The sequence below is a fragment of the Dromiciops gliroides genome, chromosome 4, assembly GCF_019393635.1.
Source record: "Dromiciops gliroides isolate mDroGli1 chromosome 4, mDroGli1.pri, whole genome shotgun sequence".
Lineage (NCBI taxonomy): Eukaryota > Metazoa > Chordata > Mammalia > Microbiotheria > Microbiotheriidae > Dromiciops > Dromiciops gliroides.
The window spans coordinates 178,709,693-178,726,356 of NC_057864.1; positions in this window are offsets into that span (position 1 = coordinate 178,709,693).

Genomic DNA, 16,664 nt, shown 5'->3' on the forward strand with positions numbered 1-16,664 from the left:
TTTTTTTTTTTTTTTAGTGAGGCAATTGGGGTTAAGTGACTTGCCCAGGGTCACACAGCTAGTAAGTGTTAAGTGTCTGAGGCCGGATTTGAACTCAGGTACTCCTGACTCCAGGGCCGGTGCTCTATCCACTGCTCCACCTAGCCACCCCATCTGTGTCTTTTTTTACAACATGACTAATATGGAAATATGTTTTGCATTATTGCATAGATATAACCTATATCACATTGCTTATTGTCTCAGGGAGGGGAAGGTGAGAGAGGGAAGGAGAGAGGGAGAAATTTTGAAACTCAAAAAAAAATTTTAGTGAATGTTCAAAGTTGTTTTTATATGTAATTGGGGAAAAGAAAAAATATTTTTAAAAAAATTATGTATAGAGGCAGCTAGGTGGCGTAGTGGATAGAGCACCGGCCCTGGAGTCAGGAAGACCTGATTTCAAATCCAGCCTCAGAGACTTAACACTTACTAGCTGTGTGACCCTGGACAAATCACTTAACCCCAATTGCCTCACTAAAAAAAAAATATGTATATAAGAAAGAAAAAAAGGGGAAGGGAAGGGAAGGGAAGAGAAGGAAAGGGAAGGGAAGGGAAGGGAAGGGAAGGGGAGGGGAGGGGAGAGGAGAGGAAAGGAAAGGAAAGGAAAGGAGAGTACTAAATCTTTTGCTAGTAGCATCAGATGATGATGACAATTACTGTAAAGAGAGAGGCCTTTGGCTCTCAACACTGAGGTTGTCATATAGCCCTGGGAATACAAACCTGAAATCTTTGCCTGCCTTGGCATTTATTTTTCTTCATTTTAGATAAAGAACATTGGAGCCTTATAACCTATGAGTTTTGAAAAGTCAAGAGGGTACCTAGGCATCCTGGCATTTGGAACACCCAGATCTGGCAACCAGTGGAATGAGGAGAACAGAGGAGCAGAATGACTTTGGGGGATTGACTCTCAGGATGCAGCCCAGCTGTAGTTCAGACAGGGACCAATTCAGCAATCATTCATTCTACATTTGGTCATCAACTTGGTGGGACCAATGCTATGTAGGAACGGAGCTGAGTGTCCCATAGATGTTGGGAGGAACTGTTTTCTAGGGTTTTTTCTTACCATAATTTTGAAATAAACATCCCTTTGTAAAACCTAATTGATGTTAAGTGGTTAAATGGAACAAGAGTGCTAGTCATTGCCACTTAACAGTGGAAGGAACACAGCTGGCAGGGGTTCTAATGGAAAGGAATAGAGAAGAGACACTACAAGAGCCTCAGACTGAAGGGCAGATATAGTCTTCCTAGCTCTGAGAGAGGTAGCTGGGGGGAAAGAAAAGGGGGAGAAGGAAAGACACATTGACTAAGGTGTCAGCCAGATAGGTGGTGCCATAGTGTACAGAGCACTGGGCTTGTAATCAGACATCTTCATGAGTTCAAATCTGGCCTCAGACACTCAATAGCTATGTGACCTTGGGGAAATCATTGAACCCTGTTTGCCTCAGTTTCTTCATCTGTCAAATGAACTGGAGAAGGAAATGACAAACTACTCCAATATCTTTGTCAAGAAAACTTGCCATGGGGTTACAAAGAGTACTTCAAACAACTGAACCACAGCAACAATAACATGTGCTAAGCAACAGAGATACAAAGACAGAAATGAAATGGTACCTGCCCTCAAGGAATTGACATTCTCATCAATTCTAAGGAGTTTACAATCAATTTTTTGCAATAATATCTGATATTATTTTTTTAAAAGCATCATGGTTTTATTAATTTAAAAAAGCAAATAAACACAAATAAGAAAACAATAAAACAGAAATATGCTTGGAACATGGAGTGATTAACACATTCAAATGAACATGAAGTTATATGCAAAGTACACATCACAAGAGTAAAAATGAACAGCAGTATATAACTATATCTAGAACCTTTTCACTTTCCCTTGTAATTTCATGTTTGTTTGGTCAAAGATACAATAGACTTTGATGATCTGATTTTTAAAAAAGCGTCATGGTTTGCAAAATGATTTAATGAAATATTACATTCAATCCTTGAATAATTTAGCTAGCAGGGTATTATATTTTAAAATAATCAAATTTCCAAGGACAATGCCTTTTCCTTGACATCCTACTCCCCCCCCAAGTTTTTTTAAATAATATATTATTTCCCCCCAGCTACATATAAAAACAATTTTTAACATTTGTTGTTGCTTTTTAAAAGGTTTTAATTCCAAATTCTATCCCATCCTCCCTCCCTCCCTGAGATAGTTAGCAATCTTATATGGGTTATACATGTGCAATCATGTAAAATATTTCCATATTGGTCATTTTGTGAAAGAAAACTGGGAAAGAAAGAAGAAAGGAAGGAAGAGAGGGCGGGAGGGGGAAATAGTATGCTTTGGTCTGTATTCTGATGCCATTGGTTTTTTCCTCTGGAGACAGACAGCATTTTTCATCATGAATCCTTTGGGATTGTCTTGGATCATTGTATTGCTGAGAATAGCTAAGTCATTTGTAGTTGTTTATCATATAATATTCCTGTTACTGTGTACAATGTTTTCCTGGTTTTGCTCACTTCACTCTGCATCACTTCATGTAAGTCTTTCCAGGTTTTTCTGAAATCATGCTGTTTGTCATTTCTTATAGCACAATAATATTCCATTACAATCATATACCACAAATTGTTTAGCTATTCCCCAATTGATGGGTATCCCCTCAATTCCCAATTTTTAGCCATCACAAAATAAGCTTCTATAAATATTTTTGTGCAAATAGATTCTTATCCCCTTTTTGTGGATGTCTTTGGGATATAGACCTAGTACTGGCATTGCTGGATCAAAAGATGAGTACGGTTTTATAGTCTTTTGGGTATGGTTCCAGACTGTTTTCCAGAATTGTTGGATCACTTCACAACTTGGTTACCAACAATGCTCTAGTGTCCTAGTTTCCCCATGTCCCCTCCAACATTTATCATTTCATTTTTTGTCATATTAAACAATCTGATAGATATGAGATATTACCTCAGAATTGTTTAATTTGCATTTCTCTAATCAATAGTGATTTAGAGCATTTTTCATATGACTATACATGGCTTTTCTTTGTCTGAAAACTGCCTGTTCATATCCTTTAACTATATGTCAATTGGAGAATAACTTGTATTCTTACAATTTTGACTCGCTTCTCTAAATATCTGAGAAATATACTTGATATTTGATCCTTGTAACAACTCTGGGAGATACATAGGGGAAAACTGAGGTAGAGGTTAAGTGACTAACCCAGGGTTACACAGCTAGATTCTGAGGCTGGATTTAAACCCAGGCTGGGTGCTCTATCTACTGTACCACCTAGCTGCTGGTTCATATAAGTCTTCCCAAGTTTCTTTTGATTCTTCTTTTTTCTTTCTTTTTTCTTTTGATGGGGCAATGAGGGTTAAGTGACTTGCCTTAGGTCACACAGCTATTGTCAAGTGTCTGAGGGTGGATTTGAACTCAGGTCTTCCTGAATCCAGGGCTGGTGCTTTATCCACTGTGCCACCTAGCTGCCCCCTAGATTTATTTTAAAGAAAAAGAAAAACCTCAATCTCTGTACAAGAAGAATCAAGAGGGGGGCAGCTAGGTGGCACAGTGGATAAAGCACCAGCCCTGGATTCAGGAAGACCTGAGTTCAAATCCACCCTCAGACACTTGACAATAGCTGTGTGACCTAAGGCAAGTCACTTAACCCTCATTGCCCCACAAAAAATTAAATAAAATAAATCTATTTATTTTTTATGCATTTATAATCTGTCTCTCCCATTGCCTTCCCACTGAATACCAACCCCCCCAAAAAAAAAGAAAGAAAAAGATTATCTTCCTAAACATGCATAGTCCAGCAAAATACATTTCTATAACAACCAAGCCTGAAAATGTACATTGAGATTGACATTTTTCCCCTGGGCAAAAAGAAGCATCAAAGCTTTATATGCTATTGATAGATAAACATAATAAAAACAGGAATGTAAGACAACTGGATATAGAATGCTGACCTTGCCTCCTTAGCTTAGCTTTTTTTCTAACTCAAATAAGCCAGGGAGGATCTTCAGAGTATCTAAGAACCTCAGGTTATCTATCTGTAACAGTAAACTTTGATCTCTAAACAAGCACAGGATTCAAAATGGAAATTCCTATTATTAACCTGAGGGAAACCTGCTCCACTTTTTTTTTTTTAAAGCTGGGTGTGTTGACCATGATTCAAGAGCATTATCAGGAAGGAGTTGTAGGCAGTGGCAGAGCCTACATGGTGGAGTCATAGGAAGAGATGCAGTGAGTTCCTCTCCAGAAACTCCTCCAAACAGACCTAGAGAATACACGAGACCAAATTCTGATGGGGAAATACAGAAGAAAAAAATCACAATGAGTCCTTTGTGCAGCCTGGCTCAGCACAGGAAGATAGATGGGTGGGAGAGTTGGGGGGGGGGGTCTTCAGGCACTGGAGATGGGCCAGGCCAGTAGAACTCTGCACATAGGGGAGACATTGTGCAATAGGGCAAAAGGAAGTCTCAAACCTATCCTCCCAAATTCACACCAGGGACTGCAAAAGGAACCAGTGCCATCTGACAACTTTGTCACTTACTTACCCAGTCCCAGATCTCACATTCAGGTTGGAGTGAGAAAAGGACTAGTTATGTAGCAGTGGGTAGGGAGGACTCTGGGCTGTATGCAGAGAAAGTTCAGAAACCAGAAACAGTAACAGAAGCAGCAGTGTGTCTCAGAGCCCTCAGGCTCAAAGCAGGGTCTTCCTTCTCATGTTTAACCTAGCCTGCAGAGTAATAATCAGGGTGGAAATCCCACACAGGAGAGCCTGCAATTCTGCTGTTCTAAGCCAACAGAACTTTCCATTGGGTTGATAGGGGCAGGGTCCAGCAGCAGACTACTCAGTCTGCTCAGAGCCAGACCCAGGTCAGGAATTTGAAGAGGTCAGGGGAATAGCAGTCAAATTTTGCCATGGATCAGATCACTCTATGAGCACTGTATTGATTGAAGGTCACTGGCCTGATTCTGAGATCCTAGAATGACACAACACTCAATACCCCAAGAGAGCAGCAACAAGACCAGCCCAGCCCTCCCCTCCAGAAATGCCACAGAGGCCAGCTCTAACAATCAAGTCCAAAGTCAGAAAGTAGACTGGCAGAGTGGGCAAACAGAACCCCACCATAATGAGCTATTATGCTGGCAAGGGCACTCAAAACACAAACACAAACACAAACAAAAATGACTTCAAAGCATTTGCAAGCCCAAGCATCAGCTTTGGCACAAATTGAGCTAAAATTCTTAGAAGAGATAAAGCATGAGATTAAAAAGAAAAAGAGTCAGAAAGCATTTTTGGAAACGGAATGATAGAATTTGAAGGGAAAATTGGAAAAGAAATGAGAGCTATGGAATAATGAATTCCAAAGGGAATTAATAGATCAATCAACAAACTCCCTGAAAATTTGAATGGATCTAATAGAAGCCAATGACTCCATGAAGGAACAAGAAATATTAAGAGTCAAAAGGATGAAAATAGAAGAAAACAGGCAAAAATAGAGCAAGGACAATAAAATTTAAGAATTATTGGACTTTTTGAATGCCATGACCCCCCCAAATGGCCTAGACATCCCATTTAAAGACTTCTTAAAACTTCCCAGATCTCTTAGAACCAGAGAGCAAAGTGGAAATAGAAAGAATCCACTAGTGACCTCCTGAAAGAAACCCTAAAATGAAAACCCCCATTAACATCATAGCTTGGTTACATGTGTTTATAACAAGGATTTTGTTTTTCTTGCTTTCTCACTGGGATATGAGGAGGCAAGTAGGAGGCAGAGAAGACTGATCATTTTTTAAAATAAAAGTTCATTTTTAAAAAATTTAAAGGAAGGGTTTCTAGTCATTATACTCTGGCATATATAAGCTAAGATGTCATGGATTACCCCATGGATGTGATCCTAGAAAAGACTAGCAGAAAGTAACACCCAACAGGAGACTATATGTACCTAACAGCATTTGCCAGCAGAGATTATGTAGTGACAAAATCAAAGCTCAGTGAAGCAACATGCCCAGAAAAGATGTTGTAACCAGCAAAGACCAGGCCAACCCCCCCCCCCCCTCCAAATCAGGGAGTCCTGGCTCAGGAGAGGTGTGGGGTTGGGTATGAGGGAGATGTTTTTGCAACTCTTCTGTTTCATTATATAACCAATGTGTTCTGACTTCCTACTCTACAGCCTTTTTACTATATCTCACCTTCGGAGTTCAAGGGTATTCCTGAAGGGTTGGGGAATCTTTTTTCATTGCTCTTGGCTCAAGTTCCCAATAGCTATGTTTTTCTCACTATAGTCATCAGTGACTAGAGTTCCAGTTCCCTTTAATCACTCAATATCCACTAATTGGGGGGGGGCAGGGCAATGAGGGTTAAGTGACTTGCCCAGGGTCACACAGATAATAAATGTCAAGTGTCTGAGGCCGGATTTGAACTCAGGTCCTCCTGAATCCAAGGCTGGTGATTTATTACCCACTGTGCCACCTAGCTGCCTCCAATATCCACTATTTTTTACAAAGTTATAGCAATAGGGAAGGGATAGATGTTTTCCCCGCCACACCTCAAGGACATATTCTCTCCTATTCTGTGACAGTCTCTGAGAAGAGGGAACTCAAACTTAGCATTGGTTCCACTAAGTTTACATCCAAATCTGGCACCACTACCAGATGAGTCTGTCTCAACTACCACTGGGACTGAGGCCTGAAAGCCACACTTAAAGGTCACTTCTAGCTCTTCAGGACATCAGTGGGGAACTGGCTGCAAAATCAGGACTCTGATTCCTTTCATCTAAAACAAAACACAAAAGGAAATAGAGAACTGAGACTTGTATTCACTGAACCCTATGGGCTTGGGGGGACGAAGTCCTTCTCCCCATCTCCTACAGCATTGTTTATCACGAGATACTGTGATCTAAGTCAACAAGATCGCTTAAGACTGAGCAGCTGAACAGAATGGTGGAGGCTTTGTTAAATAGTACACCTTTGAAGGCAGCCCCAATTTTGGCTACACAGCTGATTGAAAGGCCTTCACCTAACAATGAGGTAAGCAGACAAGGACCATTTACAGAATATCTACACATGATCCACTGTATCGCCTGGGAATTTCCATTCCAAGTCATTAGGACTCTCTTGGAAGCAGCTTCCTTATCTTCTCCCCATGAAGAGATGCTATTAGAAGTTCTTTGTGCATGTGTCAGTCCCCATTACACTGTATCCTCTTTCTAACTAGAAATTTTGAACTAATTGTATCCTCTTTTTTTTTTTTTAAGTGAGGCAATTGGGGTTAAGTGACTTGCCCAGGGTCACATAGCTGGTAAGTGTTAAGTGTCTGAGGTCAGATTTGAACTCAGATACTCCTGACTCCAGGGCTGTGTTCTATCCACTGCGCCACCTAGCTGCCCCTGTATCCTCTTTCTAACTAGAAAGTTAATACATTAGGATACATGGACCCACTGGAACATGAGGCTCTGAGTGTAAGAGGGTGGTACCCCAGGCTCTATATTCATATTCATCATGTGAAAGGATTACTAAGTTGCTTCCTCCTTCCCTCTTGAAAGAATAGTTTAACTGTAATAACTGTGGTCTGATAATATTATAACCTGAAGTCCTAAGTCTCAGATGAAAAATTTAATCAATTTTCATTTGAAAAATAAACTTAAAGGAGCAGCACCTTGGTCTTCTATTTTTGGTGATCAGACTAAGAATGGAAGTATCTGTTTAATTGTTACAAGAATTTTGGATCTATCTTGGACAATAGTTATAATTGGAGGGGTATTTAAAAAGAAGGAATGACCCTTTTGGTTAACAAGAAAGTATCTCTCTGTCTTTATGAATGACTAATTCAAGGGAGGTGACCCCTTTAACCTTGTAGCTGATTTGTTTTCCAGGAAGACAAATCATCTCTAGAGATGGACTTTCAATAAATTAACATTTCCATAGTATTATCTGATGAAACCCAGATGTCTCAACATATCAGTACCATAGGCATATTTTCTCTGAGTTTAACTTGAACCTAAAAATGGTATCCCCTAGATTAATAATAATATTTAAGGGAGTTGATAGATATCATTCCCTGAGTAAAGTAGCTAACCTCTGGTCCCAATCTCCTGCTTCCCCTACTGGCAGGAATTAAAACCTCCCTTGGAGAAGAGTGGAGAGAAGAGCCGCTAGAGATATCTATTCTTATCTCCCTACTAGCCACATACCCAGAAGCCCTCTTGCTACATGTCAGGTTTTTTTTTTCTTTCCTTTAACTTTTACCAAGGTATATTTACTGAAAAGATATAGCAAGAAGCAAAGCACAAAAATATCCCCCAACCTGGGTCTCTGGGAAGTGTGAGTTCATACTTAAAATGGTTTTTCTTTGTCCCACTAAGTTCACCTCTTACTGTAGCATAACTGTCTGGTAGATTCACTTCTGGTCACTAGGGGCTGTGTTGGCTCTTCAAAAGGCTCATCTTTCTGGAGGCTCCTCCAAACTTTTGAAGCCTGGTCCACTCTGACTCAATACTTTTTCACCCAAGAACAAAAAAGAAAAATGAGGCAAAGAAACAGGCTCACCATATGTTCTTGGCCATGTCTTACATGGAGTAGTGAAGAATATAGCAGTCACAGTGACTGTTCCTTCCTCACCCTTCCCCACCAATCCCAGACATTTGTAGCAACTCTTTTTTTTTGTTCCTTGTGAACCAGGAAATTGTAAGTAGAAAATGGCTAAGGGAAGAGAGAATTTTAACAAGGAGTAGGAAATACTATCTCTGGGATCTCTTTCTCTTCTTGCAGAGATGCTTAAATATAGAAAAATCAATGAGATGCTCTTTGACAGATTTTGACTAAAAGAATGCACAAGTTGGTTTGTTTTGTTTTGTCTCCCCACAATCCTTTCTTGCAGCACAATAACACAATAACTACATTCATGTGTCACATTTGGTTGTCATTCCCTGGTACTTGGGTACCCACTTTGCTTCCAGTTAGTACTTTGCCCTCACCAACAGTGCTGCTATAAATATTTGTGTATGTATGATACTTTTCCTTTTGTTGTTCACCAATATGACATGTATTCCTGGAAGTGGTATCAATAGATCAGAAGTATAGTTTAATATCAGAGGGTCAAAAATATTGTATGCACAGTTTGCTTTTAGGATAATTCCAGGTTGTTTTCCAGACCAGTTGGGCTAATTCACAGCTCTACCAATAGTGCAGTAACCTGCCTGTCTTTCCACAGCCCTTCCAACATTTTTGTCTTTTGTAATCTTAGATAATCTGAGGATATGAAGAAAAACTTCAGAGTTGTTTTGTTTCTTTTATTATTAGTGATCCAGAACCTTCTGAAATTGTTATCTTAAAGACTGCAATTCTTGTAATTTGCTTTTTAAGGTTTTGACTCTGATATTCAGAATTCGCTCATGGGACTTTTCCAACTGACCTGTAGCTGAAGCCTACATTTTGTCTCCATTAGAATGTGAACTCCCTAAAAGCAAAGACTGTCTTTTTTATTTGCTTTCCTGGTACTTAAAACACAGTAAGCATTTAATAAATGCTTTTTCATTTACTCTCAACAATGATTTCAAAAGAAACTCTTGCCACTTTTTCAGCAAGAGGGAAAAGGAGGATAATATCATATCCAGGAGTCACATGTTTGGGAGGATAATTGATTTCCAAGATAGAGAAACAAAGTGCAAAAGTAAACAGGAATGGGAAGAAAGTTAGAGAACTCAAATAAAGGAACTGACAATCTCTAATTCTTGTATCAGATCTGCTCCTGGAATGACACAGTACATTTAAAAATAAATGTTAAAACAGCTGGACATAGAGGACAGAATCAGATAATACTGTGGAGGATGGTTATTATGAAATATTTTAATACTAAGATTCTAAATTCTATTAGACTCCTAATCATAAGACTAGGAATAAATAATACTTTAAAATCTTGGGACTAGTCATATAATTTATCTTAACATTTACACAGCATGCATGTAGACCAAAACCATTCATCTAAGGACTCAGAAATTTCTAGTTTCAAAATTATGACTTAAACATTCCACATCATAGCATTCATAGTTTTCCCCTTAGCTCATATGCACAAGTACAACAGAGTTCTGATTTAAAAAACAAAGACAAAAACAGGTAGGTGGTTTATATCTGGCCCAGAATACCTCTATGCTACTGTGTCTGTGGAAATTTATATAAACTACAATTCCAGGATACTCAGGAAGAAACATGATGCCTGCCTCCAGATAGAGAAGTGATGGGGCTTATTTTTTCTTGGATATGGCTAATGAAGAAAATTGTTTTGATGATTATTTCTGTTTGCATCATGTGCTTTTTGTTTTGTTTTGTTTTTTGTTTTGGGGGGGTTTTTGCTTTTTCATAGTGGAGTTGAGGAAAAAGTGGAAGAGAATTTGGGGCTAAAAATAAAATTGAATGTTTTTCCTGGTGATAATTTTTCTTTTATAGTTTAAAGAAAAAAAAATAACTTAGAATCTTACATCTCTATTGGGACAATGATGATATAAAATGCTGTAAAAATATAAAAACTTTTGGGCAGCTAGGTGGCGCAGAGGATAAAGCACTGGCCCTGGATTCAGGAGTTCAAATCTGACCTCAGACACTTGAAACTAGCTGTGTGAGCAAGTCACTTAACCCTTATTGCCCCCCCCATATATATAATACATATATTATATATTATATATACAATAAAAATATTTTTAAAAAAATTTTTAATTACATGGATCCAGACATGTAAGAAGAAAGAAAAGTACTAAAACAAGAAAGGTATGACTTGGATAATTAGACATAAAATATCATTCAGATTTCACAGAAAGGAAATCATATCACACATGACATCTACATTAATATCAAATAACTCCCATTTTTATTAAAATTGAATTTTTTAAAATGAAAAATTAAAGAAGTTTAAAAATAAAGAGAAAAAAATTCATGTACACATTCAGGCCTATATATTTTTTTTTCCTTTCCCTGTATTCCCACTCAGTGCTGCCACTGTTCATGAAAAGTCATGGCCATGTGCTTTTTTTACACACATTCCAAGAGTCTCATGAACTTGGCGTCATTTAGCTTTGGCTATACTCGTATTCTCCCAAATCTTTCTTTTAAAACAGGAGTGTAAATTTCCAAAAGCATACAGGAATACTCAGGGTACACTGAAGAATTGTTAGCTCAGGGACCAGAATGTGAAACACTTTACCAAAATAAAAGTAGTCCAGTAAGATAGATGGTTCGTGGAAGGAGCTGAATTTTAATAGCTTCTAAGAGTAAATGGCATAGATTGAAATTAAGCAGGAGACAAATACACAGAAGAGTAATGAACAAAAGTGAGGGTCAGGAAAGAAATAAGACATTTTTACATACAGATAGGAGATTAGAGGAAGAATTGGACAAGAAACATTTATTAAATATTTTCAAAGGAAAGCAAGCTGAATGCTATACAGATTTGTGATTTTATGTATAATCTTTTTTTTTCTGGTCTACTTTGTGTACAGGGTTCCTCTTCCAGATACAGACAGGCTACATTTTCCCTTCAGGGTTCAAAGGGGTTGAGAGTTGTCTTTTTTTATTATTGCCATTGGCTTGAACCCTGCCTCTCCACCCTTATTGCTAACTGCTAGTGATTATCCCTGGAGTTCCATTTAACTATTTAATATCAAATGGATATTTAGTCCAAAACTATACTAAGAACCAGTGTACATTTTCCTTTAGTATGTAAGGGCCACCCACACTCTACATAACATTGGTCTCATCTATTCACATATGGGCTGTTCCCTGCTAGGTGAGTCTCAGTTTCCTTTGGCTTAGATCCTGAAAAGTCACTCTTAAAGGCCATTCTCGGTGATGTAGGAGGCAAAAAAGGGGTTAATAGAAACACCTAAGACCCAAGCTTTAATTCAGATATTAGCTCCAAAAGGGAGTTAGACCAGGGCAGCTAGGTGGCACAATGGATAAAGCACCAGTCCTGGACTCAGGAGGACCTGAGTTCAAATTTGACCTCAGACACTTGACACTTATAAGCTGTGTGACCCACTGCCCTGGCCAAAAAAAAAAAATTTTAATTTAAAATTTGGGGGCAGCTAGGTGGCTCAGTGGTTAGAGCACTGGCCCTGGAGTCAGGAGGACCTGAGTTCAAATCCAACCTCAGACACTTAACACTTACTAGCTGTGTGGCCCTGGGCAAGTCACTTAACCCCAATTGTCTCACCAAAAAAAAAAAAAAAAAAAGAAGGGAGTTAGACCCCAGTTAATGGATAGCTTACAAGTCAGGATGCTAGGTTCTCTTACCCACAGAAATCAGTGCCCATAACGAAACAGAGGGAGATAGGCTGTGAAAGCCTAAGATTTATAACAATAAAGGAATTGACAGGCTATAGAAACTTAGACTAGAAATAAATGAAAAATGAAGATATTTTGAAATTAGCCATGGGAACCAGAAAGAGACGTGGACAGAAAAGGCCAAATTTGTCCCCAGATTCACTTTATAACATGTAAACCCCAAAAACACAACTCCACTGAAAAAGGTACCCGCCTCAGGGGTTGGCTTAGGACTACAGGAACTCCAAATTAGAATAAGCCCTCCCCTGTACCTCCCCAAGGTGGAGATTACTATAACGAGACTGATAATCAATTTATCCATACTATAAATATATTTTTTTGGGGGGGAGGCAATTGGGGTTAAGTGACTTGCCTAGGGTCACCCAGTTAGTAAGTATTAAGTGTCTGAGACTGGATTTGAACTCAGGTCCTCCTTAATCCAAGGCCAATGCTCTATCTACTATGCCACCTAGCTGCCCCATACTATAAATATAACTGTCTTTTCTTTCACTATTCGAGAGATACCTTTACACTTTTCTGGTTCTCTCCCTGTGGTCACCCACAGTATTGCAATAAAACTTGGGAAACTGAGTCACTGGGTCATGTAATTCTTTTGGGATGACTCAGGATCAATTTGACCCCAAATTCCATCCCACATCATTGGGGCAGCTAAGTGTAGCAGTGGATAAAGCACCAGGCCTGGATTCAGGAGGACCTGAGTTCAAATCTGACCTCAGACACTTGACACTTACTAGCTGTGTGACCCTGGGCAAGTCACTTAACCCTCATTGTACCCCCCCCAAAAAAAAAAGGTCATTCCTTTCTCCTTGAGGGCATTAATGTCACTAAATCCAGATGCTGGAAACATTAGGAAGTCAAGGCACCCTTCTGAGCTCTAGAAACTGATGAGATCAAAGGGCCCTTTTACAAGACCACGTGGCCTCAGAGGAGAGGAGACCACCAGGCTTCTTTCTCCCTTTATAGCCTTATCTCTCCCTGGACAACCTGAGTCAAGGAGTCACCAAGATCTGCCAAGAATACAGATGAAGCAAATGACCCAAAGGGTCAAGGCTGAGGCTAGGAGGCCTGCAGCCAAAGATCCCATCTTCATTATGAGGTTAGTCAACTGGGACCAGCTACAGAAGGTCGATCTGGGCTCCATAATCTCCCCAGGGTATTTTTGTGACTCTCCTGTCTAATTAGTCTCTATCCATCTGCAGCTTTCCCACATGGGAAGATACCATCTCACACATACACTAGGTGCCCAATAAATTTGTATGTGGCCATATTAATCTTAATTTGTATTTGTTATATTCAGAGTTTGGTTTTTTTGTTTTTGTAGAAGCAGGAGTGGTAACTTAAAAAAAAAAAAACCTTGTCAAAAAAAGAACATTTCCATATCCACAGCAGAACTCAAAAAATGACTGTACACAAAATCACGAATCTCCATTTCATACTTCCTGATTTTATTTTTTAAGTAACAATACATTCCCCATAGGAGAGATAGCTAGGTCAATCTGTGAGAAATAATTCTTAATAATCAATATCTTGGGGGACCTGTGATCTCCCCTTCTTTCTCCAAGGTCTAAGTTTTCCCTGAAAGTAAGATTCATCTGGGTCAAAGGAGTAGGGTGGAGACAGATCTGTTTATCTAGATTGGGGAAGAACTTTACTGAGTGATTTGATTTACACAATCCAGTTCCAAGTGGGAACCTTTGTGCCTAGATCAGCTTGGATGTGGTCTACATTTTTTCTCTGATTCTTGCCAAGATTTGAATGACTTAAGTCATGTATCTCCAGACTTCATTTTAATATAACAAACCTCCAAATCATTAGATTTGATTGTTATGTGATGGACCTCCTACAGTTAGAAGGGTATATAAACTGAGACCCTACCACAATAAGGGGTCTTTGTCTAGTGATCTTTAGTCTGGGAGAGAGACACCATGGATCATCCTTTTATTGATAACCTGCCAGCCTATTAATAAAATGGTTAATTTACCCAGAAACCATGTCTTTCATATTTTTAATAACCAGAATTCAATTAATCAATAAACATTTATTAAGTATCTCCTATGTGCCAGACACTGTGCTAAGTACTAGGGATACAAAAAGAGTCAAAAACAATCCCTCCCCTCAAAGAGCTTACACTTTAATGGGGAAGACAACATGCAAGCAAATACATGCAAAGCAAGCTATATACAGGATAAATAGGAGATAATTAACACAGGGAAGGCACTGTAATTAAGAGGAATTGGGGAAGATTTCCTGTAAAAGGTAAGATTTTAATAGGGAAGATGGGGCAGTGGATACAGTGCTGGCCTAGGAGTCAGGAAAATCTGAGTTCAAATGTAGCCTCAGAAACCTATTATTTTATGAAATTATGAAATGGGGCAAGCACGCTCTGTTCTTTGGGTACTTGCCAAGAAAGACCATGAGGGCAGCAGAAAATGAGACTGCAATCACACTTTAATAAGTCACAGAAAGTGTAGGGATGAACAGGTACAGAAAGTACTGAGACAACTGACAGAAGGGGTACAGAGGCAAACAGCATGGGGATGGGGGTAGGGTGGTGAAGTAAAGCAGGCAGCATGAGAAGCACAGATAATCACTCACGCAACTATGGATTAGAGTTGGGGGCACTCAGCAGCATGCATCTGATGAAAATGGATGAATGTTTGAGGGGCAAGAGTTTGAGGTCTCATTTTATAGGGTTTGGGGGAGAACAAATTAACTCTAATCAGTGCTAACATATCCAAATCATCTCTCAGTTGTCAGTAACAGTAAAGTTAGCACGTCCACTTCATCACAAAGTTATCAGTACCATTTGATGTTTTGCTAGTCTTCGTGCAGATGTCTGGAACTTGTCTGAGATACACATATCACAGGGACAGAAAGTCCTGACAGCAAAGCCTAGGTGGCTTCCCTTGATTCAGCACATATTACCAGCCTGTGATTTTTGTTTAATAGATGATATGACTTGTGAATTACACTCCTTTGATCTTTGGGATGGTTTGTACCTGACTTCTGGGTTCCCCTTCGAAATCTTTCTTCTTGCTATTGCCACTTTATGCTGACTAGTTATAAACTTACTTATTTGAAAAGATATGGCATGGGGGCAGCTAGGTGGCACAGTGGATAAAACACTAGCCCTGGATTCAGGAGGACCTGAGTTCAAATCTGACCTCAGACACTTGACACTAGCTGTGTGACTCTGGGCAAGTCACTTAACCCTCATTGCCCCTGAAAAAAAAAAGAAAAGGAAAGGAAAAAACAAAAAAAGAAAAGAAAGGATATGGCATGAGGGAGACCAGAACAATATATAATTTTAACATAGATACTTACCGGGGCAGCTAGGTGGTGCAGTGGATAGAGCATGGGCCCTGGAGTCAGGAGTACCTGAGTTCAAATCTAGCCTCAGACACTTAACACTTACTAGCTGTGTGACCCTGGGCAAGTCACTTAACCCCAATTGCCTCACTAAAAAACAAACAAACAAACAAAAATAAAAAACATAGATACTTACCAACCATGGGACCCTGCGCAAGTTGTTTAACTTCTATCTTCTTCAGTTTCCTTATCTGTAAAATGGAGGTAATAATAGTACCCACCTCCCAGAGTAGTTATAAGGATAAGGCATCATAAAGTACTAGCTGCTGCTGCTGCTGCTGCTGCTACTACCACTACCACTACAAGCTCTACCACTGCCACCCTCCCCACCTCCTCCTCCTTGTAGTAGTAGTAGTAGTAGTAGTAGTAGTAGTAGTAGTAGTAGTAGTGATATAGGAGGCAAAAAAGGGGTTAATGGAAAATCCAAGACCCAAGCTCTAATTCAGATATTAGCTCTAAAAGGGATTCAGACCCCAGTTAATGGATAACTTACAAGTCAGGATGCTAAGTTCTCTTACCCACAGTAATCAGTACCCATAATGGGAACAGAGGGAGCTAGGCCATGAAGACCTTAAATAAAATGACAGCTATAGAAATTCTAATGAAGAATGAAGATGTTTTGAAACTAGCTATGGGAACCAGAAAGAGACATGTGCAGAAAAGGTCAAATTTGTCCCCAGATTCACCTTATGACGTGTAAACCGCCAAAACACACCTCTGCTGAAAAAGGTACCCACCCTGGGCAAGGGGGGGGGGTTGGTTTAGGATCCCAGGAACTCCAAATTAGGATAAGCCCTCCCCCCGTACCTTCCAAAGGTGGAGAATATTATAATGAGGACAGGCCCTCCCCTGTACCTCCCTAAAGTGGAAATTATTATAATGAGACTGATAATCAATTTATCCATACTATAAATATAAC